The 25,669-nt window shown below is 37.4% G+C and overlaps 1 protein-coding gene across 3 annotated transcripts in view; it reads right to left on the reverse strand.

Annotated features, from left to right (window-relative positions):
* Nucleotides 1-25,669, reverse strand: part of MDFIC (MyoD family inhibitor domain containing) — an 87,978-nt gene that overhangs the window by 7,192 nt on the left and 55,117 nt on the right. The window lies entirely within an intron of this gene.

The following is a 25,669-nucleotide window of genomic DNA, read 5'->3' on the forward strand; positions in this document are numbered from 1 at the left end:
GAAATTTCTATTTCTGGAGGCCTTTTAACACAGATAATAAAATCAGTTAAGACCAATGGTTAAGACATTTGTCCAATATCAGAAACATTTGTGAATTTTTTCCAGGATTATTTCCAATGTATTTTGTGGATATTTTGTTATTTGCTTTTATATTTTGGACAATGTGACTCTAAATATGGGGACCCCATGTCTTACAACAGCAACAAAATACAACCACCCTACCTTCATCACACTCTCACAAGCCCTTTGTGTTTCTGAAACTGGCATTAAAATTGTGTGGCTTTGATGGAGTTTCAGAAAATTGTGTGAAAACCAAAGAATAAAGGAAAGAAACAAAGTCAACAACAAACCACCTTGTTGCTTTAGTAGCTCTGCCATAATTGGGAAGCATGCTGCTCTGTCTGTAATGTCCCCAGCTTCTGTATGGAGATGGTGGAATCCCTTCAGCATCACTGCTATATGTGTTTTAGGTAAGGAAAGCCATTATTGAAAAACCTGTGGCAGTTTCCACCTCCATAGGCCTGCTCCTAGCCATCCATCATAGGTACCCCACTCCTTGAACATCCTCAGTTTTTGTGCAGCCTCTGCCTCTGTTGGGAATTCAGAGGGTGGAAGGGAAAAAAAATGGAAAAGTAGTCCTACTCTATATGTTAAATGGCAAAAAGGGGAGCATCAAGAGACAACAATGAAGGGAAACTCCAGAGGTGCTTGTGAAATTAAATGCTAAAAGAACACACTGATCTTTCCTTTCATTCTTCTTGGTGCCCCGCCCACTCTCCTATATGATGGTCCATGCAGTTACAAAGATTGCAGAGTCATGAGAGTCTCTGGGTCTCTCCATCTTTCCCCAGTGCCGGTTTCTGTCAGTATCCATTCATTTCAGAAGAACCCTGAAATCTACTAACGTGATGCTAAAGTTCATTGATTTGCAAAGTTCTAGGTTTCTAGTAAAGGTTGGTGGTTTCCCTCTGACTACATTCTTTCTATAAATATTTCATGTCAATATCTGTTAGCTCTTTCTCTGTTCAGTTGAGCTTTTCCAGGATTATATTTTCCATCATGGTTTGTAAAATATTTGAAATGTTATAAAGAACTACTTTATAATTATTAAGAAAATCGTGTTGAGCAGCATGCCAGTTCTATTCAATGTGTCTTCACACAAATACTCCTATGAACTGATTCCAACAATATTTCCTTGAGACATTAACTTTCTATTTCACTGTAGTATGCTTAAATTACAAGACTGAGAGAGGAAATCTATAAACATCCACTTGACATTGAAAAACCTTCAACTGCATATTCTTAAAACACTAGTAATAGTTATTGAGCATGTAGAGTCCATATAGTAATCATAAAACACACCATACAGAGAACTATATGTAAAGGATCTATCCATTTAAAGGGGAAAGAATGTCCCACTCGGCCTTAGAAATAAAGGGTTATAATATACATTTCTACACAATCTATCAAAATAGATAAAGGGTTATAATATACATTTCTATACAATGTATCAAAATAGAAATCAAATTGTATAAATTCCTTGAAGTAGCAAATTTTGCTCAATGTCATCTGGTTGGGACTGACCCATGCTGATTCATGTAGCTGTGGATCATTCATTTTCTAGGTGTACAGAACCTTATTGAATTAATATTCATCAATTGATTTGTCTGTTTTATTATTATAAATATTGTGACTGTTTTCCATGTTCTTGCTGTTTCAAACATTGCTTTTTAAAACAAATTATGCAAGTATCCTATAATAAATTTGCTAAATAACTAGCAGAATTATTGGTTCACAGTATTGCATGTTTAATCTTATTGGGTAATATCAAATTTGTTCCCAAAGTGATTACTCCAGAATTTACTCTCACCAAGTCTCAGATTGCTTATTACTCCACAGTCCTTGAAACCATCACACTTTAATATATGCCAATTTGTTGAGTATGAAATGGCATCTCATGGTAGTTTCACATTGCATTTCTTTGTTTATTAATGCATTGACTATGCAACATCTTTCCATGTCTGTTTCTGGCCACTCAAGTTTCCTGTTCTTTGAAATGAGTGTTATTTTATTTTGAGACAAGGTCTTGCTAAGTTTCTGAGTGCCTTGCTTTTAGAGTCTGTAAACAAGTCAGAATGGCGCCTGGCATTTTGCCAGGGGGAGTGGTTTGTGAGGTGGCGCCAGTGAGCCATTAAGTGTGGAGATTTCTTATTGGTTGACTGCTGTATCTACTTTATGTTAATTAAGATAAGCTGTGTGGAATGTATATATACCCCTCCTGTCCTACAATAAACGGTTCCTACTCCAGCTGTATCAATGTACACAAGTTGCTTGTCACCCCCCGGTTATTTTGCTACAGCCGGACTCTGGCACCTTGCTAAGTTGTTGAGACTGGCTTTGAACTTGACTACCTCCTGCCTCAATCTCCAGTGCCCCCTTGGAGTACAGGCATTGCCACCACACCAAGCAGTATTATCTCTTCTTTATCAATGCAGAGACTGACCTACAGAAAAGATGGGAGATTTTATAAAGGCAACACAGGCAGTAAGTAGCAGAGCCAGGATCAGCAACCAGGCATTTCATCCTGGGTTGGTGGTCATTTCTAGCCTTGGGTAATATTCTTGGAGAAAGATCAGTTATGAATCCCAAACTTCCTACTGATTTTTTTTTTCTTTATCATCTACACGTTTTTAGCTTTAATTCATGTTCATTTTCCTTTCTAAAGATTGTTGTGAATTTTAGCTTTAATAAAGAATTGGTAGTATATGTTAACCTTCAACAAGTCGGAGCAAAGTCATTGCTGAGCTGGAGAACTGATAAGCTGCCACATTCTTGAAATAGATAGAAGAGGTTAGGCAGACTAGAGAGAGATGATGTCTCAACTAAAAGAAACAAATATGGAACTCCAAAACATAGAAATCAAGACCAGTAATTATATGAAAAAAAGCAGTTGCAGGCATTACATAGGAACTCTAGCAGTGAAACATATGATAGGTGAGACCTTGAAAGATTAAGCTCTTTACGTAAATATTAAAATTTACAAAAATCAAATATCATCTCAAAACATAGATCTTTAGTGATTTGCTAGAAAAACACTTTGGGCTACTTGGAAAAGCCAAATCTATTAACAAGCATTTCAAGAAGCCACAAACCAAAATGCATTTTAAAGATTGTAGAGATAATAGACAAGATGTATTGTCACACATTCATTTTTCTCTATAAGTGGAGAATTAAGAAACAAAAAATGAATTCCTAAATTCTATCCAATCAATTATACTATATACACAGTCTTGAATTTTATTATTTGTTAAGAAAGTTTTGTTGTTGTTGTTGTTTTCTTTTTTCTTTTCAAAGCTGAGTTCCATAAATGTGCTTAGATTGTGACTCAGGGTAATGATCAGGCTAAAATAACTAAGAAATATCTGTTACAGTTTCTACCCTCACTACAGCCAAGAGGCATCAAGGATCATAAAAAGCATTAAAATGGTGGTTTTATTTGAAGCAAAGAGAAATTATAAAAATGATCATACTCAGGAATATTTGAGTAGAGAAACAAACTTTTAAAAGATGGGTCCACTGTATCCATTGTGGTTCACTGTAAGAAACAATTCTTTTTCCCTCTGTTCTTGAGGCTTTCAGTTTTTATGATTTTCTTTGGTCATGACTTGCTATTTTTGCCAAAAGTGTTTAACCTTTGAGAAGCCAACTGGGTTCTGGGAAGGATGCCTGCCCTAAACTGGGCCAAGCAAGAATTGCACAATTCAGCCTACTGAGAGGAGAACTCAGCACAAGACTGACAGCTACTGTAAATTTAGGAAAAATAAAGGAACACACCAGCAACTAAGCAGCTAGAAAGAAAGCGAAATCTTTAGCACAACATTTGACTTATAAAGCAAACAAAACAAAACCAAAAAAAAAAGGAACTGTTATGAATATTGCAGACACAACCCCAAATAGAACCTTAGAGCCCCATGAAAAGGTGTCACTGTTAAGCCCACGCAGCTGGCATATCGGCAGAGCTGATCGCTCTCAATGCCACTCAGGTGACAACCGAAACTGACTTACACAGCATCTTAGATGACTGCTGAGAAAAGCTGTGACTGATCTAAGGAGCTCTGTTCTCTTTAAAATGAGACTGAAGGCACATTCTTATGAGAACAGTTTACAATGAAATTGTCCAAAATTTATTTACCACTCAGTAGGGAGCCAAAAATATAGCAGGAAATTTTGCAAAAGCAAAAAGAGTCCCGATTAAGAACCATCAAGAAATTAGTCCCATATATGATTTTGGTCAAATTATATTGTTATATTGTGTGCATATGTAACAACGAATCCCATCATTAGGTACAATGCACCAATAAAAAATGTGCAAAGAGAAGAAAAAAAGAAACTATTCATATAATAAACTCAGCTCTGATGTAAACAAGTCTTTTTAATTTCTTTATAGTTTCTTTCTTTCTATATGTGGTATGACAGGTGCTCTGAGTTTCTTGGAACAAAGATACCAAACAGTTGAAGTGGAATACAGGAAAGGACAGGGCAGTGAATTCTGAGAACCACCCACAACCCATTTTCAAGCGAATACAGATTTGTGTGTTTCTTATCTTGACTAATCTCTAATAAACTTTCCTATGACTTAAAATGCTTGAAAATACTTTCTAAATCTAGTTTCCAATACCAAAGCCATATACTGAGAAATAGAGGCTCCTTAACATTCAACAGACCAAAAATATGCCAAAAAAATATGGATTAGAACTTGAGAAGAGCTACATGTGATGCGTGATCAAGAAAAGTGCTTTGAGATCAGGCCTGAATCTGTGTCTTTACCATCGGAGGTACAGAGCACCCAGGGCTGTACCTCACTCTTCAGCTGCTCAGAGGCACATCTGCCCAGGGGTGGTAAGACACCACCAATTGTGCAGGGGCACATCTGGGTGGGGGCATTCCTGTTCTCAGATACTGCTTTACTGTTACTGTTGTTACTCAATAAAAGATCCAAAGGCAGGCTGCAAGTGGGTTTGGCTATTCACAATCACAGCCAAGATGGCTGAGTGTCTAGTCTCTGTGAAAATCCAGCTGTGAGGGAGGAGACACAGACATCTCTAGGGAGTCTTGCTCCTCAAGTGTGTGGGGGCGGGAAATACTTACTAATGCTTCACGGTAGCTTAGTCTCAAGTAGTTCCGTGTCTCCAAGACAGGGGACATGCAGCATTTTTGGCCCAAGGCCCTGGACTGACATCTTGCCTGAATAAACTAGCCTGAAGTGTGCCTCCTACACAACTGTCCCCAGAGGCCATGAGCCATCCCCAGAACATTTTCCTAGTGAGGAGGAAACTGAGGTAGGTCAGGAGGTAAAAAGAAAGCTAGGGAAGAGCTATATTTTCCACTGCAGCACAAAGAAGAGCATACTTTGGCATGCTGAACAATAATCTTTACGACTATCTTTCCTCTCAACGAATTCAAAAGAACCTTGGAAAAAAAACAGTCCCATCCTGCCGCACCCTGGGAAGGGATTTCTCAATAACTTTCCTACTACAAGTCCAAATCCTGAATCCATCCCCATCCTATGGGAGACGCGTTTGCATTTTAAATTACAGCAAGTGAACAGCCCAGATTTTTTGTTTCTCTTACCCATTTGTCCTGTTACCTGATCTGTGGTTGATACATTTAATATTCCAAAGTCTCAGAGAGATTTGGTCCAGTACTTGGTTGTGATTTTACTGTAGCACGGATTCAAGGAGTCTTGTCTAAAGAAGTGCATTTTACAAAGTCTAGGATGATAACACATATATCAGAAAAGGTTTCATTTCCCTGAAATCTTAAGGCAGAAACCCAAAGAGGAGAAACAGTTTTGTTGGTTTGTTTGTAGCAGGGATTGAACCCAGTGGCACGCAACCACTGGGGCACATGTCTCAGCCTTTTTAAATTGAGAGACAGGGTCTTACTATGTTGTTTAGGGCCTCGCTAATTTGCTGAAGTTGGCTTGAACTTGCGATCCTCCTGCCTCCTGCGCCACCATGCCCACCAACAATGTAGTTATCAAAGGTGCTCATTTAAAATGTTTTCCAGATAAAGTACGTACGCAAAGAGGAGCAAAAGAAAGGATAAATAATATTGATGATGTAAATAATACTTGCATTTGTTTACTGAATTTTGCAACCTTGTAATATCACAAATTTGATAGCCAAGGAGAACATTACTGCTCTCTTAGGGTTATAATAAAAAAATAAAAACAGATAATGCAAAACAAGTGCTGAATAAAGGATTTATCAGGTAAGTTCTTACTAAAGATTGTTACTGTGATAGCAATGATGAGGACGGCAAAGTACTATTCTGGGAAGAACGTACCTCTCCTCCTACCCGAGTCCATTCACCTGATGACCACAGCAACACAGGGCCATTCTACTGTAACTGCTGGTTTATAAAAGGCTCCATTTATAGCTTGAACACAAGACAAGAAAAAGAAGCAAGAAGCAACTGTAAAAGACAGAATTAGCAGAAGAGTGAAGCAGAAATCTGCCAGGAAAAATTTAGTAATCTTGTGTTTGGCCACAGCAGAAGACTTAAAAATACCAATCTATTTTTCCATATTTCAATTATTATCCATTTATTTTCTTCAGAAGCTAGAAAGCAAAAACAGAATAAGACCATACTATACTTGAACCTATTCAGTGCTATTTTAAATTGGCCTGTTGAAATATCTCTAGTGCAAGTATAATTAGGAACAAGGTTGAATATAAATTTTGGATAATAAAATTTACTTTAGATCTTAAAAGCTTTTTCCTAGAAAGAGTCAGTGTCCAACAGTCTCCTCAAGTTGGTAACAATATCCTTCATGACTAGGGCAAAATATATGAAAGTAAGATCTTTTACTTTTAATGAAAATGTGTATTTGAAAAAAAATGACTAAAAAAAAATCTTCACCAAGTGCTTGATATTTTTCCTAATTTTATTTTCCCAGTTGTTTATTTCATCTTTTATTTGTCCTTGGTTTAAACACTGTGCAAATTATATTATGAAAATAAGTTATTCTTTTTTAAAACCCTAACACGTCCACTGAGTGATTCTGTAAGACTTTACAATGAAGAGGAGAAGAGGGGCAGGCCACATCCTGGCCTCCTCTGATGCTTCTAGTCACTGATATCAGTTTATTACAGAGACCTAGGAGGTTGGCAGGGTCATCTGTGACCCAAGGTCTTCATAGCAGAGGGAGTAAACAAACACACCAAGAGGGGGCTGACAGCCCTTTGGGTGACAGTTTCACAGGTATGGGATCCTGTGCAGCAATTCTCCAGGCACTTGACCAATCTGGCTCAACAAGAGTCCAAAGGCACCTTTGAAATCCAAAGAGCTGAAAGGTCCCCAGCATGACTGTTCCTGCAGTCCCCAAAGGAGGCAGGGGCAGCATCGTGGCAGGAGGTCCACCACAGGAGGAGCCTCACCTAAAGACAGCTCAGGATGTGCTCCCTAGCCCTGACAGAAGAGACAGGCCCCAACCAAAGAAGCACAGCAGTCTCCCCCACTCACCAGGCAAGATGAAGAGGAACAAGCAGAGTAAAATGTTACAGCGAAATGAGACACCAAAGCACCTTTCAAAGCAGAGCGCAGGGGGCAAATCCTATTATTTATGGAATTAATTTGTGAATCAAAGATGGCATTGTTACATTTTCCACTCCTCTCCCCGCCATCCATGCTACCATTTGATTTTTTTTAAGGCACTAACACAAGCCTTAAATGAATGGGATGGCATGACATTGAAATTTTAAGGTATAAATATTTCCACCTTAATTTAGTGTACAATTAAAAAAAATGTGTAAGCATGCTTGCAAGTAATCTAAAAATGATCAAAGCAGATAAACCTGGTTTTCTCATACAGTAAAATTTTGCAAGTCTGCATATTACTTTAAATTGTTGAAATGATAAAAATAAAAACCCTCTTACTGAGCTGCTTCCCATCTTCTGCCCTCATCCAGGCTACACCCAGCTGAGCATCTCCTGAGTCACATCACAAATGTAATGACCTACCAGGACCATGTAGGCAGGCAAATGCCAAAGTACAAAAGAAATACTGCAAATGCCCACAGTTCTTATCTCTGTCTGTGTTGGGTTTAAATGCAGCTATTTGGCATCAGGAAAAATAGCACATTTAGGGGCACAAAAACAAAGGTGTTTCAGTTAATGATCCTCTTTCCATCTCATCAGTGGCACTGACAGCCAGTTGTTACCCTAGTTATGAGGACTGTGATACTGGGAAATTAAAACCTGTTTTCTAGTCTTGGCTCTGTCACATTAATTGGCTGAGTAATCTTGAACAAGTCATTTCATTGAGTATTGGTTTGCATACAATGGAGGGGAAAATGGTCTCTATGTTCTTTTCAAGTACCAAAATTCCAGAAAGATATAATCTACTATTATTTATAGCCAATAGATTTTTAAGTCTAGCTCACAGTCTTGGCCTTGAGGAAAGTCATTATTGAGCTCAATGCACTATTCAAAGCACATGGAAAGTTAATTAATGCTGAATGCAACTTGACTGTAAACTGGCTAAGCCCCAGGAGCAGATGGTCATACTGTGCAGGAACCATCAGGCCACAGCCCAGAGAGTCTTGCTGCAGATACTGAATGTGGGCCCAGAAAGCAGGCTCTGTGTAAGTAATGGGCAATGGTCAAAGTATGAATGGTGCACTCCGGTCCCTAGGAGAGATTAGAATCACACATATTAGCCACAAAAGACTTTTTGAAAATGGTGAGGTAATAAGAAATGAGGAAAAAAAGTGAATGAATAAATACAATGTTCATTCTTGAGCAGCACATGAATCAAGAGACAAGGCCTTGGTGGTTAAATGTTTATTCAAGAAAACTTTAGTAAGCATTTGCCTACTCGGCCTTAACTGCACAGATAAAAATCAAAGAACACAATATACTACTAAATAAAATCATAGTTACCATGTAGTGTGTTAACTGCTGGGACTCTGATAAACCCAAGATGCTAGTGGAATAGGAATGACCAGAGCTGAGCTGATATCTCCAAGACATCATCTCTTCTTCATAGAGAACCTCATAAGATGCATTTTGATCATTTTCTAGACTAGGAAACTGAGATTCAAAAAGTTTGTGTAACTGGCTCAAGGTTCAAGATACTAAAAGGAAGAGCCAGGATTTAAATACAGGTCTATGGGATTCCAAAGGCTGTTTCTCATCACCAAGATAAATTATCTCCATGTTTTATTTTATTCATTGCCAACCGTTTACATAATGCTTGCTATTTTTCAGGCACAATACAAGTGGCTATAAGTATTTGGTCATTCAACTCTCATAACAATTTTATAAGATAGATGCTATTATTAACCTTATTTTACAGATAAGGAAACAGAGGCACAAATGAATGGAATATTCCATGTTCAATTCAGACTTATAAAATGGAGCTTTAAGGGGTGGAAGTAGAAGTACAGAGCAGAGGGAGAAAGTCAGGGTAATCCCTGCGCTGTCTTGAAGAATGTTCAGCACATGTTAGGTGAGACAAATTAAAAAAATAAAAAAGAGAGAGAGAGAGAGAGAGAAAGAAAAAGAAAGGTTGTTCTAACTAGTAGAAAGGCATAGAAACAAGAATATGACTGTTTGAGAGATGCATGTGGCTCAATATTGTTGAAACTGTAGAAAACAAAACACCTCCAATTTTTCCATATTAAAAATGAGAAGACAATCTTACAGGGTCAGTGGGGTCAGACAGGTGATTTTAAGGAACTATAGGGATAGAGTTAACCTGAGTTGACAAGACACGGTTGAGGCATGGAAGGGAAGAGAAGAGTCAAGTGTAACTCCTGGCTTCTGGAACCATTAGCTAGGAAAAAAAAAATCTAGGCGTAAAAAAACAGTTTGGTTTAAAATTGTACCATATATATTGGTGTTGACTGTGAGGTATGTTAAGTCTGGAGATACTCAAATGGAGATGTTTAAGAAGTGGCTGAGGACTGTCCTGGAGTGTGGGAGGTAGATCTGTCGGTCTGAGACTGGAAGTGAGAGCAGGTTGGTGCATTCATAGTCATTATTGTCATTATTCAGTTACCCAGGGACCAGGTACAGGATAAAGGAGATGAAAGGGAACAACAGCATATGAGGAAAAGACAGAAGAAAGAGCTGGCAAAGGAGGAAAAACTGGAAAAGGGGGTTCCATGCAAGCAAAAAAAACAAACAAACTCTTTGCCTAGAGAAATTTCAGTGATGTAGCAGAAATAGAAGGGAAGAGCTGGGAGACAAAAAAAGTAACCAGAAGGCAAGGAGGCAGAGACCACCCATGCAGACATCCTTTCAAGAACTCTGTCTGTCAAGGGAAGGGAGAAACCTGAGGAAAACTTCAAAGAGGTGCAGAATCCAGACAGGGACACACACACACACACACACACACACACACACACACACACACACACTTTTGCACGCTCAACACACACAGGTTTTCAGATAGGAAAGATGTGCATGTGTTTACCATTCCCTGGAACACAGTCTGAACATTATGGAAAGGGCTCTCAATGGAGTAAGGGGATGGGGGCTCTCCATGTTTGAAATGGAGGTAAAATTAGGCCAGGGTCTGGGTTGGCTTTTAGGTGGTGGGGCCAAGGGTCAGAGACCCTGAGGAAAAGCTGTGGGTCTTTTCTGCCCCTGGAGAACAAGGGAGGCTGCAGAGAGCTTCTTCAATAGGAAAACAAACAAAATGTGATAGTGATTGTGGAAAATGGGAGCAAGCAGGCTATGTCTGATCATCTTTTGAGTTCACTACTTGACTCTGGAACCTAGAAGAGTTTCCACCTCAGAGCACATGCTCAGAACAACATGTTGGGTGACATAGGGACACAGTGAAGCTCTGCTGAGGAATTCAGAGACTCCCTTTGAGACCCAAGAACACACAGGTATAGTGACGGCAAATTTTATGTTGGTCAAGTAGTGTCTGTCACTTTCTGATAGAGACATAGATTGAAAAACAATTTAAATTTCTGGTTCTGAAAGCAGGTGTACTAGAATGCAAGGGTCACAAGCAAGTCAGGAATTTCACCAAGAGATCCAAATCTGGATAAGAAAAAAGTATCTATGTGAGGCCAGTTTTAGATAGACAGAGTTAGACATAGATATAGATATCTTTGTTTTCATGCTCAATTGGAGTTCAAGAGCCACTAGGCTCATACTTGTATTTTTTAAAAGCAACATAAAAAAAGTAAAAGGTACATGATTAAAAGATAAAACCAAAAAAAAAAAAAGAAAAAGAAAAATCCAGTTATACCCACTCCTAGGTGAGCATAGCACAGTATACATACCTGACCATGTTTATAGCAGCACAATTCACAATAGCCTAGTTGTAGAATCAGCCTAGATGCCCATCAAAAACTGAATGGATAAAGAAAACGTGACATATATACACAATGGAATTTTATTCAGTTGTAAAGAAGAATAATTTATGTAATTTGCAGGAAAATGGGTAGAACTGTAAAGGATCATGTTAGGTGAAATAAGCCAGACACAGAAAGTCACTTCCTTCTTATTTATGGAAGCTAGAGGGAAAGGGGAAGGGTAAAAGAGGGTGTCATGAAAGTAGAAGGGAAGCCATTATGTAGAAGAAGAGTTGCAGGGAGAGGGAGAAGGGGAGGGTAAAGGCAGGTGTTGGGAGTAATATTGGCCAAATTATACTACATGTGTATGTTACCATGCCACAATGAAATCCACGATTCTGTATAATTAATATGTACAAATAAATACATATTAAAAAGTAGATAAGGTTTCTCCATAGACTAGCACACAGGCCAGGATATATGTCAAAACCTTAATAAATATCTGTTGACTTGATGAGATTCATTTGTATGGCCTGAGGTAAAGAGATGGCTTCCGCCTTTACTTTGACGTTTCCTGTCACTCCATAAAACACACTTTCTAGGAAATATCTACCACAGTTATTGAAATGTTCTTTCTAAAATAACTACTCTTCTGTCATTCCAAAATGCAATTTCTGCATCGTTCACTGAGCATAATTATTAGGAAAAAAATAAACTTCAACTTCTAGTGTCAACTTTAAATTGTGTTATGCTATGGGGATATTATTCCCCAAGAGGTCCAGTTCCTCCCATTTGATTTCCCAAGAGAAGTCACAGAAGAACTTTAGGCAGATTTAATATGTCTTTGGAAAACTAGTATATTAATCCATTTTGCTCTTTTCTTTCAATTATCTTCACATTCCCCCTAAACTCGGGATTTCTCAATCTTCTAAAGCACAACTACTATTTACATGTATGAATATTTTTCTTCCTTCAAAATGGGGAGGAGGATTAATTTCCCTGAGCAAACTGTTTTATAATTATTCTATTTTATTCTTTTAATTGCCTCCTACATCCACTTGAGAGGATGCCTACCACCTTCCATTTTCCCTTCGGTCAAGTTTACAAGAAGAAGGGAAGCCAGTACAAATTACCAGAGCCCTGTAGTTGGAAGGGAGCCCCAGGCCACACTGTGTTGCATATCAATTCAAATCCCATCAGAAGATCTGCCCAAGAGCCCTGGGAAAAAAATGTATCAGCAGGTTGTTGATTTGAAAAGTTTGCTCTGTTTTCTTGCGCTTATTTATGGAGAGTTATATAAAGATAACCCAAATTGTGTCATACAAAAACCACCAAGTCATTTTTTTCCATTCTTCTGTATATCCTAGTATGCTAACTATACATTGGTAAACATACAGCATTAAAATATAAATACAAAATTGAAAATTACTTAGGAATCTTCTAGTTAGTGTAGTTTTTTAAAAGTGCAAATTCAGATATTTCCTTTATTATCATTTCAATGTAGAGTGAACAAAAAAGGGCTATCCAACAAATAATCTGTGTTCTCTGCATTGTTAAAACTACACAGAAATGTAAATTTTTAAAATAAGTATGTTATAAAAGGAATTATTTTCACTATAAAGGATGTTTAGGATGCAAAGGGACAAGAGCAGGTACTTTTGGACTTTTTGGTGTGCTGTTGACACAAATGTTTTTAAATTTGTAGAATAAAATACACAGGATATTTAAGGTAACCAATTATGTCAAAAATAGTTTTAAGAGTTCAGATTCAGGGCTGAGGTTGTGGCTCAGTGGTTGAGTGCTTGCCTTGCATGTGTGAGGCACTGGGTTTGATCCTCAGCGCCACATAAAAAAATAAAATAAAGATATTGTGTCCATCTACAACTAAAATAAAATATTAAAAAAAGTGTTCAGATTCAATAAATACATGATTCTTTTAAAATACTCTAATAGCAAGAGCAAATAGTAATCTGATAACTAATACATATTTAATGATTAACACAAACAATATTTCATATTTTCTATAACTGTAATATGATATGAAAATATTAGAGACAAAGTCACAGGTACTACTAATGTTACAATAGTTTACTCCCTGCAGGTATAATAGATGGAAGTACTAGATTTCATTTAAGGTTTAATTGTTGGTGAAATTAAGTAGGTTCCCCCCCCACACACACCCATAGACATCCTACTACCACCACCATCACCACCCTTGAGCTAGAAGGTCATAGTGAATCTTTCAAATCACTTCCTACCATGCTTGACTTAAATCTTATATATAGAAAAACAAACATACACACACACACACACACACACACACACACACACACACACACAAGTAAATTCACCTTGCTATTGTGAATTCCCCTTTATCCTATTTCACTCTGTACCAGTTGAGGATTATATAGCTTAATTATAAGAGGTTTTCAAAACTATAATGGTTTAACACTATAAGTATTTTAAAAAGTGAAAACATTTAAAAGAGAGCCTTATATTTCTAGTATTTCAACATTTCTGTTACTTCGATTAGCTTTGGGAGTCAGGTAGGATCATTTGGGAATGTAATAAAAAAAAAAAAACCTAGAAATAGCTAAGTAACCATGTATTTTTGAAAGGAAAGAAATCAATTCAAAAGGCCTAAGAATCTAATTCAATAGAGAAAAAAATTATTGTTGAAAAGCCTTGAATTTTAGATAGGGATTTTGAGAACTATTCTTTCAGGCTTTGTATCCATACTCAGAAATATACAAGCTAAGAATGAAACTATCTGAAATAAGTATTAGCACATTATAATGGAAAATGTCATGAATCACTGCCTTTTGGATTCTACAAATTATGATAAATAACTAAATAAAATCATGAAAAAAATTCAATTGGAACAGGTAAAGAAAAAGGGGGGAGCAAAAGTAAGAAAAAGAAAAAAAAAGAAAGGAAGGTGAGATAACGAAGAGAAGTGGGTAAATACAGACAGAGATACAGAAGGTACATCCTGGACTAACAACCCAAACTGTGGCATGGCAGACCAGGCCTCCATAGATAGATGCTCCTCTTACCATAAACCAAAACATTCTGCACACAATGACATGTTTACTTCTCTTCCTTCAAAATCATCTTTTTAAAAAATTCCATGTTCAAACTTAATTATTGACCATTATTAAATTCTCAATTTTTTAACATTTTATTGTCTATTTAGCCAAGAAAGTACCAGGTCTTTTATAGATACAGAGAGGTATGCTGGGGGGCGGCGGGGGGGGGGGGATGCACAGAAAAAAGGAATTTAAAGAATATAGTAATAAAATTCTGATGGGAAAAACAGGAAACTTCTGAAGATGCAAAAGACAATAATAATTTTAAAATACAGAATACAATAAATATAATATCATAAAGAGAATTTTCATTTTAAAAAAAAGGAACATGAAGAAGTTCACAAGTTACATTTTTTTTTCCTATAGAGTACCAATAGGCAGACCACATGGTCTTTAGACATGAATGAAGGTATGAGTTATGCATCAGTCTATTTCTTTACTTCAACAGATGATTTAAATATACTTAATCCTTCTACCCACAAAAATGCAACTCATTTTTCAGGTAAAATGCATTAGGATAGTGACAAATTTTAAGCTAAAAAAAAAAAATAATACAAAATCGTTTTGATCCTGAGCATTTGAGAGAGTTTTAGATGGTTACCTCAAATATTTGAAAGCAAAATTTGTATTCAATGAACAATACTCTGACACTGTTTTTCTCTAGGTATATTCTTTATAAGCTATAAGACACTTACAAGTCATCAGCCATTTTTTTGTCGGAAAATTCAAAACATCCTACACATCTGTATCTTTTCCTGAAAGCTTCCTCCTTTGAATTGTGATGTTATGCAGTGTCTAGTGCCATTGTTGTAACTAAGAAATATCTTTCTGAAATACTTCTACAATGAATGGAAACTTTTAGCATGTTCAACATCATTCCAAATGGTATAATATTTGCTTGGGGAGAGGGTCTCTAAAATTTAAATATACTATGCCAAATCCTGTCAGTCATTTGAAAGATTTTCTTTTCAATTAAATAAATGGGAAGTGCCTCATCTGTTCTGAACTAAAGTAGGAGATGATGTTCTCAAAACATGACCCTTTTCTTGTAGTAACATAAACTGAGAAGGATAACGCCCCCACTGCTTTCTCTCTCTCACACACACAGGGACACACACACACACACACACAGGCACATGCACAGTGCTTTGTAACAAACAGCCTCCCCTCTTACCTACTCAATGTCATCATTCTGCATCCTCAACATCTCCCCTTTATTAGCTCATTACCAACAACACTCAATCAGTAAATCCAATTTCTAAATTTAAATCCCATTCCTCTTTACTTCCTAGCCCCTCTATTATTCCCCTTCAGGAACACATTAAATGGAGTAACCTAGACTTGCCATCTTCAATTGAATCAGATTCTGTCCCCATCATAGAGCAAAAATATGAAAGTCACCAGTGACCTCCACATGTTGACTTTAGTAACCACTTCTCGTTCATCTCCTGGAACTTCTCACTTGTACTTGACCCATGATCTCTCTCTCCACTTTAAAACTTTCTTTGTTTGTTTTCCAAGCTGCCACTTTCTACTCCTTTTTGATCACTAGCTATTTTCATGATTCTTCTCCATTTGTGACTTCCACATAATTATCACAAGGCTCAGTTCTTGGAATCCTTCTATATTTTATTGGGTTCCTTGGCAATAGTGTACTCACATTAGAATTATACGGGGAATTGTCTAAAGGTGTGATTCCTTGGAGAGTCTCCATTCCAAGACTATCAAAATCATTATCTCTGAAGACCAAGACCACAATTTTACTTTATTCTCTACTCCCTTTTCCCTAAAAAAATTATCCGCAGCACCCAGAAGCCAGGGTTGAAAACCCTAGCCCCAAGTGATCCCAGCCCCTATATATTCTGTACCCTGATGATTCACAAGATAGGTCAGACTGCAGACCTCTTCTGTGAACTCCAGCCTCCCTAGCCACCTATCTCACATAACCAACTGTATAGATAAAGGCAGCTAAAATCCAACCTGTTCAAAACCAAACCTGATCTTCTCCCTAGAACCAAAACCTGTTCTACCCATAGTCTAACATCTTGGTTAATGGCAACTCAATTCTTTCTCGGGCCAAATAAATGAGAATCATTCTTTATTCCTATGAGTTTCTCTTAGAATAAAATCCACTTCTTTAGCAAATCCTGTTCCACCTTCAATAATTACCCATATGTAGCAGCATCTCCTCACCTTCACCGCTGCCACCCTGACCCAGTCCTGTCACCTCCCTCCCGATTTATTACTTTACTCGTAGAATAGGTTGCCCTTCCTTGGTCTTCTCTCTGGACAAATGACAAGAGGATGTTTAAAACTGGTGAGCCAGAGTATGCCAGCCATCTACTCAAAACCTGCACTAGCCTTCTTATCTCAAAATCAAAAACCTTACAGAGGTTCATTAGGCACTACGTTAACTGATCACTTCTTTGAAACATTTGATTCCTTCGATCTGAAAGCACCCAATCTCTTTAGTTAACTTCTAAAAATAAAACAGGTGCTAACAACATTTTCTTTCCTTTCTTGAAAACTTGGGAAACTGTGCAATCCCCAGTGCAACCAGGCTCAGAGATGAAGCTTTTAGGCAATGACTGGAGCTCTGACCTTATCAATGGATTAATTCATTTATAGGATTAATACAATGATAGCTGAATGAACTGTGGGTGATAACTGTAGGTAAATGGGACATGGCTTGAGGAAATAGGGGTATGCCCTTGGGGACTACATCTTATTTCTGGCTCCTTGCACACTATCCCTCTCTCTTCTTCCTCCCCATCATGAATTCAGCAGTTCTCGTCAGCCATGCCCTTCCATGAAGTTCTGCCTCACCTCAGGCCCAGAGAACAAAGTTGGTCAATCGGACTGAGACCTCTGAAATTGTGAGCCAAAATAAATCTTTCTTCCTCTAAGTTGCTCTTATCATACATTTTGATCACAGCAAGAAAAAGCTGGCTAAAATAGGTTCCTTACTCATTGTTTTTATACTTTCATAATCCTATGTGTTTACCTATTAATGTTCTATTTCTGATACTACATTATATACAAAAGCTCTGAGGACTTTATGAATGTAAAAAGTATAAGAAGCTATCAACCTCTATTAATTTGTGGTCCAAAACACAAAACTCAGAAATGAGGAACTTGAGAATCATAAGGCCCTGTCAATGCCTTCCATTCAAAGGCAATTAATGCTCCTGGAATGAGGTGGGAGTAGGGACTTGAGAGCAGCTCTTTAATCCCCAAAGGTTACATTTCCTCATACCAAGTCATTCCATAGAAATTACTCAGAAGTCTTCTAAGATTAATCAACCATAACAATCTATACAGAGCAGAGCAGAGCCACTTAGGTCAACAACTCAGCAAATGCTTCTCTCGTGGCTCAGCTCTGCACATTCACCATAGTTCAGTGTACAGAACTTGAGGTCTAAACTCTAAAGGACCTGTAAACTGGTTTGTCAAAAAGGTCTCATTATTTCTCTCAACCTTTTTCTCTCTCCTGGATCTTTTCCATCCAAATGTAAACAAGCTCAAATCTTTCCCATCTTGAAACAAAATACTATAAACAAACAACAAGAACAACAGCAACGTTTAAAAAAAAAATCAACCTAACACAAGCTCCCTCACTTCTTCCCTGGCATTTGGCATTTCTAGAAGTGTTGTCATCAACATGTTTCCTGACATTCAATAACTCACGTCATTCTGGCTTCTCCAAGAAAATGGTTCTTAATAAGTACACTAACTGATGGCCATGATGTTAAATACAACAGAATTATTTCAGAGCTAATCTTACTGAACCTGTCAACAATATCTTGTGCACTTTAGCACTGTCCCCTTCCTTTCCTTAAAACCTTTTTCCCAAGCCTCCCTGACACCATGCTCAGGTTTGCTTCTCTTTTTACCTTCCTTACTGTTTCCTCTCAGCCAAATAATCTTCCTCCTCTCTTTGCACCCTGACCTCTTCCCAAGGCTACCCTGTCGGTGTGGTCTTACTTAGATTTACTTTCTATCTGACCTCACCTCCTGAGAAAAGCCTGAACTTTATATGGGATTGCCTTCCAAGCCTGCATGTGGGCCCATTCTCCTATCCCACCAAACTGGCTGCCCTCCAATGACCCCTGAGTCACTCAGATCTCAGCCACTTGACCTTTTCTCTTAAATATCTACTTGAGAAATCTTCAGATGTATCATTTAAAATACTTCCTCTTTGAGAACAAATATCAATAAGTATGCTTGGTTCTGAAACTTCTCCCAAGATCTTATAGTATATTTCCAAATGTATTTTGGAGAACTCTTCTTAGACTGTGTTGATCATTTCAAATTAAATAATTCTAAAGCAACTCATGATCAGCTACCAATTTCCTTTAGATGTTCCTCCTGATTTCTTAATTTCCAGTCACTTTCCCACCTAATTTAACTGGAATATTAATGACAGTCTTACTCAATATGCATATCTGACTGCTCTTCCAGTTTTGTCTAGAATTCATGCTGGGCCAGACCCCTCATTCAATTTTCAATTTTCAGGTCCACTACTGACAGTAGGTAGCAACACTTTGGGGACTGAAAGTCAACTTGCTGCTGTACCTACATAGTGCTGTTTGATTAAAAAAAAAAAAAAGCTACAGTTTCCATCACCACTGCATTAAAAAATAGGGTCACAGATTTACTCAATTCTTTCCATTTAGCTTATTAAAACAGTCTCTTCACTGAAGCACCCCACACCCTAAAGCTTCCTGGCCAATCTGTCTGTATCGCCATTGTTTAATTTCCTCCCCACCCATCCCGTGAGTGAATGTTAATTCAAACCATTAGAGCAAGTCTATGACAGCTTGCCTAAAAAACCAAAAATCAAAAGTGCAGCAGGTGGAGTTCATACACAGCTGAACAGCTTCCATCTCTTAAGATGGTCTGCAAAGCCCTTGGCTGTTATAAGAAAAGACCTCTGAGAGTTGAGGCATACTTTGAGTATCTTTATGTTTCAACATTAAATTATATACATTTCAGAGTCTTGTCAATCTTTTCTTTGCTCTTCATCAAATGGATGAGTATGAAAGTCCAAATTACATCATTAAACTATTTTCCTAAACACTAAAGGAAGTGTATTTAAATGTTTACTTTCGACTCTATAGAAACACTTGTGATTTGTAAATACTCCTGATAATTGCTTTAATTTTTTAGGAAAGCTGATTAAATATTTCAAGCAAACAAAAAGCGAAGACTTACATGTGCAGAATGATTTATACTTTGACATTGTCTACTTTGCTTATGTGTACTTCTATACACACACACACACACACACACACACACACACACAAACTTGTTGAATTTTGCCATTCCATCGAGTATGTTGGCTGAACAGTGAAATTTGTTAAACTCTTATTTTCCACAGGACTGGCAAATATTGCATTGGAAAGTATAATTCTTAGCCTTTCTCCCACACCATTATTCTCATGGAATGGAAGACACTGTGCCTGAGAAAACAGAACAGAACAAAACAAAATATCATCCAGACAAATGAACTATTTGGAGGAATGCATTGATATATCTTGCCAAAGTCACTGAAAATTTGCTTCTGAAAGCCCTGATGATAATACTCTGATCATATCATGGAGTCCTACTCTACTTCCACTAAAATACTAGTATTTCTGCAATCATACGCAAAACTGAGGCTTCTTTTTTTTTTAATGGGGCAAAAAGTGAATATAAGATTCTGCTGAAACTAAGGACCACTCAATTTTATACCTTTCTAACTTTGTTTCCCCTGGTTTTATGACTCAAGAATGTGTAGTTGTCTGAATAAAAAGAATAAAGAGATAACCTGACTGGTGTCTACAGGATCATGGCTGCACCCCTCCTACTGGCCCTACCTCTGGTTCACTGTGGAAAACTGCCTGAATGCAAGGAGACATGCACTGAGAGGAGAGGAGGAGGGGCTTAAATAGGAGATGAAATTGAAGAAAGGTCATAGAGGTGAAAAACTAAGAACAGTGTGAGAAAAGACAGCAGAAAGAACCAGCAGAACAAGGACTGGGCTTCAGTCCACCCATAGGTCCATATGCCTCCAGAAGAGCTTGATAGCTCTCCAAGTTCAGCAAGTCTAAATCCAAGTCCTCATTTTACTTATGGTAACAGTTTGTTACTAAAGTATAAGAAGACTGTCAAGGCCATCAGAGTGCAGGTGTTAATAAACCACAGTTTTTTGCTACAAGGAAGAAGGCACCTGGGGTTCTATATAACTGCAATTGTTCTATATGGAATTGCTCTATTATAACTAGAATTGTTATTCTAGTTATTCTATATAACTGGAATTGTTCTATTATGAAAAGAAAAAGACAACATAATTTCTCAAACCAGTGTGTGAGGATATAAAATGATGTCCTTCAGAGAAATTGTGCAGGCCTTGGCTGTCGCTTCAAAACAACACGGCTTCCCTGGCTGCTTATGGACTGACCTTCCTTTCCAAGTCTCATCTCTCCTAATTCAATTTATCAGCAATAACAAACTATTTTAATGGTTTTCCAAAACAAAACATTAATTCTTCAAGCTCTTTTACCCTTGAACACTTCTCTCTACCCTCCACTCCCTATCATAAGCCCTCCTTATTTTACTGGTCCCCATCTGGGCACTGCCTTTTCCAGGAAGCTCACATTTCTGACCCCTCTCTGCTTCTTAATAATGATGATCATAACAGCAGCCAAGACTTCATGAATACTTCAGCTGGGTGAGCATGTGTTCCAAGCACTGCACAGCCTCAATCCAAGTCTTCTTCATAACAACACTATGAGGGAGGTAGGGAAGATATTCCCATGTTACAGTTAAGATACTGAGGCACAGAGAGTTGAATTAAGTAGCCTTCCAGGGACACATCACTGGTCTGTAAAGTCAATATGTGAATCTAAGCAGATTGGTTCTAGAGTGTGTGTTTTAGGGACTAGATCACAGCCTCTATATGACTAAAAATGAGATGACCCCAATCACTGCTACATATAGGGAGCTCTTCACTGTCCAGTTCAGAATTTATGGTCAGCAATATGTTAAAATTGGATACATATTTCTCTTTAAATACTAAATCTAGACTACCAAGTGTGGAGAATAAACTATCAGGGATTCCTGAAAAGTACAAAATCTCTTTGAAAAATATTTTTGTTGAAAGCTAATTTTTACAAAACTATATAGCTATAAATGGCACGCCTAAAACATATTAGGATTTACCATTTCTATGATAAGAAAAATGTCTTAGAGTCTAATGAAAACCCTTGGCAATTTGAATATTATATGATACTAAATTATACTATAATTATTTCAAAGGTCAAGAATCTTACACATTTAGTCTTAAAACTCTCCACCTGGGTGATGCAATCAGAAAATTTAAGTATGTATGAAAATATTTAATTATACAAAACAAGTAGAAATCTACTAATTTAATAACCTTTTAGTAAAATGTGCAGTATTTTCCCACATGAGTATTTTTTTTTCCTCTAGTGCAAAAAAGAAACTTTAAAAAAAATCCAGTGAATATGAGCACATATTTCATTTTCCAGTTCTGGTTTCAAGGAAGAACAGGATAAAGTGGTTTGGAATACAGTATTATATTACTTGTTAACTCATGGGAAACTCTGTGAAGCTATGATACTTGGTGCCACTTTGAAATTAAAAAAAAAAAAAAGAAAAAGAAACGGACTCAGAGACCCAATTCAACATTTTCAGGAATACACAGTCTAGAAAGGAAGAAAAACAATAGAGAATGCAGGTGTGAGAGTTGTTTTTCAAATATTCAGAACAAGAGCTTCAAGAAGGCAGACACAGGGGCTGGGGATATACCTCAGTGGTAAAGTGCTTTCCTCAAATGCATAAGGCCCTGGGTTCAATCCCCAGTATCACACACACAAAAAAAAGAAGGCAAACATATATACATGGTGGCTCCCTTCCTGGTCCACAGCTATATCACCATTAACATCTGATATGACCTTGCCATGGCCAGTACTTTACCTCTCAGATAACTTTAGTAAACCAAATATCATAATGTTAAGGAGCATGGGCTATGGAGACAGAATATCTGCTTTTAAATCACAGTTTTACCTTGTACGAGTTGACTTCAGTGGCTTCCATGAAGCCCTCTGTGCCTCAATTTCCTCACTTATACTTTGATACTTGCATGCAGTTCACAGAATGGCAGTGCTATTGGGAGGATTAAGTGATTCCACATGAGCAAGGCAGGTCGAACCATTTCTGGTACATAGGTGCCATTTTCTAACTACACAGACCAACACAGCTTCCAGAGTCTAACCAAGGGCAAGCATGTTGGCGCCCAGGCCTTAGGTAACCCACAAAGACATACTAAAATATCTCAACAGCTTACACACTCAATTATGTGGCTTGTTCAATCCTTCCCTGTATACAAACAATAGGCCCACACCCTAATAGGGCTTTCCACACTTAGTCAGGGAGGCCACTCTGTTCTTAATGAATCACTTTGAAAGAATTAAATAAGTTTATTCCATCCTCTGAACAAGAAAGATGCCCCTCAAATGGTCAATATTTTTTATATGCAACACAAAATTCATAAGTACCATGTGACCATAAATAAAATATATTGTCAAAGTGGACCTCATTGGTGGGCCACGTTTGATACATTTCTCAGTTAAAATTATTTTGCAATTTGTTTGCTCACTTTGCTTCAAAACAGCAGGAACAGATGATGAAGACTTAAGGAAAAAGTGAAACAGGAAAACACAAAACTGTGAAATGTCTAGCCATTAAATCTTCCCATTGTCATTACATTTTAAAAGGACTCAGAGACCCAATGCAACATTTTCATTTTTACTCATGCAACAAATCAAGCCTGTTCACAACATCCTATTCAGACCCACAGGCCTCCTGAAGTCAGGTACCATTCCAGTTCATCAAAACTGTCTCTGTCATTGCCCCAATCTGCACTGCATGTCTTAGATGGCTTCTCATCGAGGGACTGAATATTCTGTAGAGCAAGAGACCTGTCCCGAGAGCAAAGCACTTTTGCTGTAAAAGAAAAATCACAGAATCCCCAAGCCAAACTTAATTTTAAAAATTATCTAATCAGGGCTGGGGATGTGGCTCACGCGGTATGCGCAGGGCACTGGGTTCCATCCTTAGCACCACAAAAAAATACAATAAAGATACTGTGTCCACCGAAAACTAAAAAATAAATATTAAAAAATTCTCTCTCTCTCTCTCTCTCTCTCTCTCTCTCTCTCTCTCTCTCTCTCTTTAAAAAGAAAAAAAATCTAATCAAAACCCTTTGTTTTATAGAAAAAGCAGGCCCTGAAGAACCAAGTCCTCCCAGCTACTTAGTGATGTGTTTCCTCTTAATATGTCATCTATCAGCTCAGCGAACCATTTATTTATTTGATTACTTTGTTGTTATAGCACATTGACAGAGAACAAATTTAACTTCAAAATTGAAATTCAAAAGAAATAACAAAAATTTAAAGCATAACCTTAAAAATGGCAAAAATCATGAAGATATTTAACTTTGAGAAAATATGAAACAGGCCAATAGAATTTTAGTTGAGATTCAGGTAATCACAAAATAAACTTACAACTGACTAAATTCTATACCCTAACAGTAAAGACCTCGTTTGGACTTTATACAATATATTTAGACACCTTCATTTCTTTTTTCATACTCCTTATACCCCAACTTAATCTGGAATGTTCTTTTGTGATAAGAGCAGATCACAAAGGACTCTCCTTAATCAGATCTTTGTGGTCAGTCATAAGTAAGAGTAAGGGTCAGGGAAAAGGAGAAGAGGGCAAGATGGAGGGTATGGGACAAAAGAGGGAGAGGGAGAGGAAGAGTAAAACTGTATTTTGTTCCTATAATGTTGATTTTCATCCTCCTTCATGTGTCACTTATGAAGCTTCATTCTTACATTAGAAATAAATTCAGACATGATATTAAAAGCAAGCAATAATGAAAAATTCCATAACCCATTTCAAGTTGGACTGATATGCAAATGTTATCATTCTTTAATACTAAAATAAGTAAATATCAAATGGAAAATAAGAGGCTAGGGAGGTAATAAGTAAATTCAAATGTATAAAACAAGTAGATTTCAATTGCATTCAATTATTTCACCCAATCACTGAGAAGTGAAGATCCTCTAAAGAAAATTGCATCGCCTTTCCAACTCCTGGGAGAGCCAGTTTAGTTAACAGCCTACCTATACTTCAGAGATGACCATGCGGCTTACATGTCAAACTCATTTTAAAATGTCAATCATGTCCCTTTCAATCTAATTAGTTTGGAAAGTAGTGTCACTGACCTGGAACTATGCAGACCATTTATTATCATATCATTTGATCAATCTAACACTTTGCCTCAGTTGAGTTTAAGACACCTGTAGCCAAAATGTAATATCCTTTTCTCCCACTTATTACAGGTAACTCTCAATACAATTTTCTATTTACAACTCAATTTATCTCCATGAAAAGGCATGGCCAACTTCACAGAGGAATCTCACAGAATTCTCTTTATTTTGAATTTCATGACAATTAAAATAAAAAAGGTATAGGGAATAAGCATGAACACACAAAAAGGTGCAATGCACATGTGCTCAGACACATACACACATATACATGTATGCCAAATATATATGACAGATTCAAGGTTTTAGATTCCCAAGAACCACTAACAGGAGAAAGGAAGGAAAGCACAAGACCATGGATAACCTGGGAGAAATTTGGTATCTTAATATGGAGAACTTTCTTTGATATGATGCAATGATCCATATAAAAAGTGTGTGCAGGTTAATCATCTTCATATGAATTTGTTCTATAGTAAAGAAAAACTCTCTCAGGAACATAGTATTTAACATGACTTTAACTCAGCCAACGGCAGGATGAGGTAAAGCCAGAGAAGTAATAACTAGCTCTGCAGACCAACAAAAGTGTATCTACATCAGACATCAAAGAGCACAGCCCAAGTATGTAAAAGGGAGGAACTAAGGGAGGAGCACAGTGAGGTTGAATGGGGCAGGGTCAGGAGAGGGAGGAGTGTAAGCAGGGTGATAGCAGCAGGGAGACTGAAGACAGTCAGCAAGGGACATAGATCAGCTGGTCTTCTCCCTGATAAGGGCAAGAAATTACCCAAACTTTTTCTCATTTCAGCTTTGCATATTTAAGAACCAATTTGCAAGACAAAAATACAGGCAGGTAATCTTATCTGTACAGTACAGAATAACATATTGCATCAAGAACGGAAAAAGATACTCACACACACTTATATATGCC

Source organism: Spermophilus citellus (genome assembly GCF_964194105.1).
Source record: "Spermophilus citellus genome assembly, chromosome: 3".
NCBI classification, from domain to species: Eukaryota; Metazoa; Chordata; class Mammalia; order Rodentia; family Sciuridae; genus Spermophilus; species Spermophilus citellus.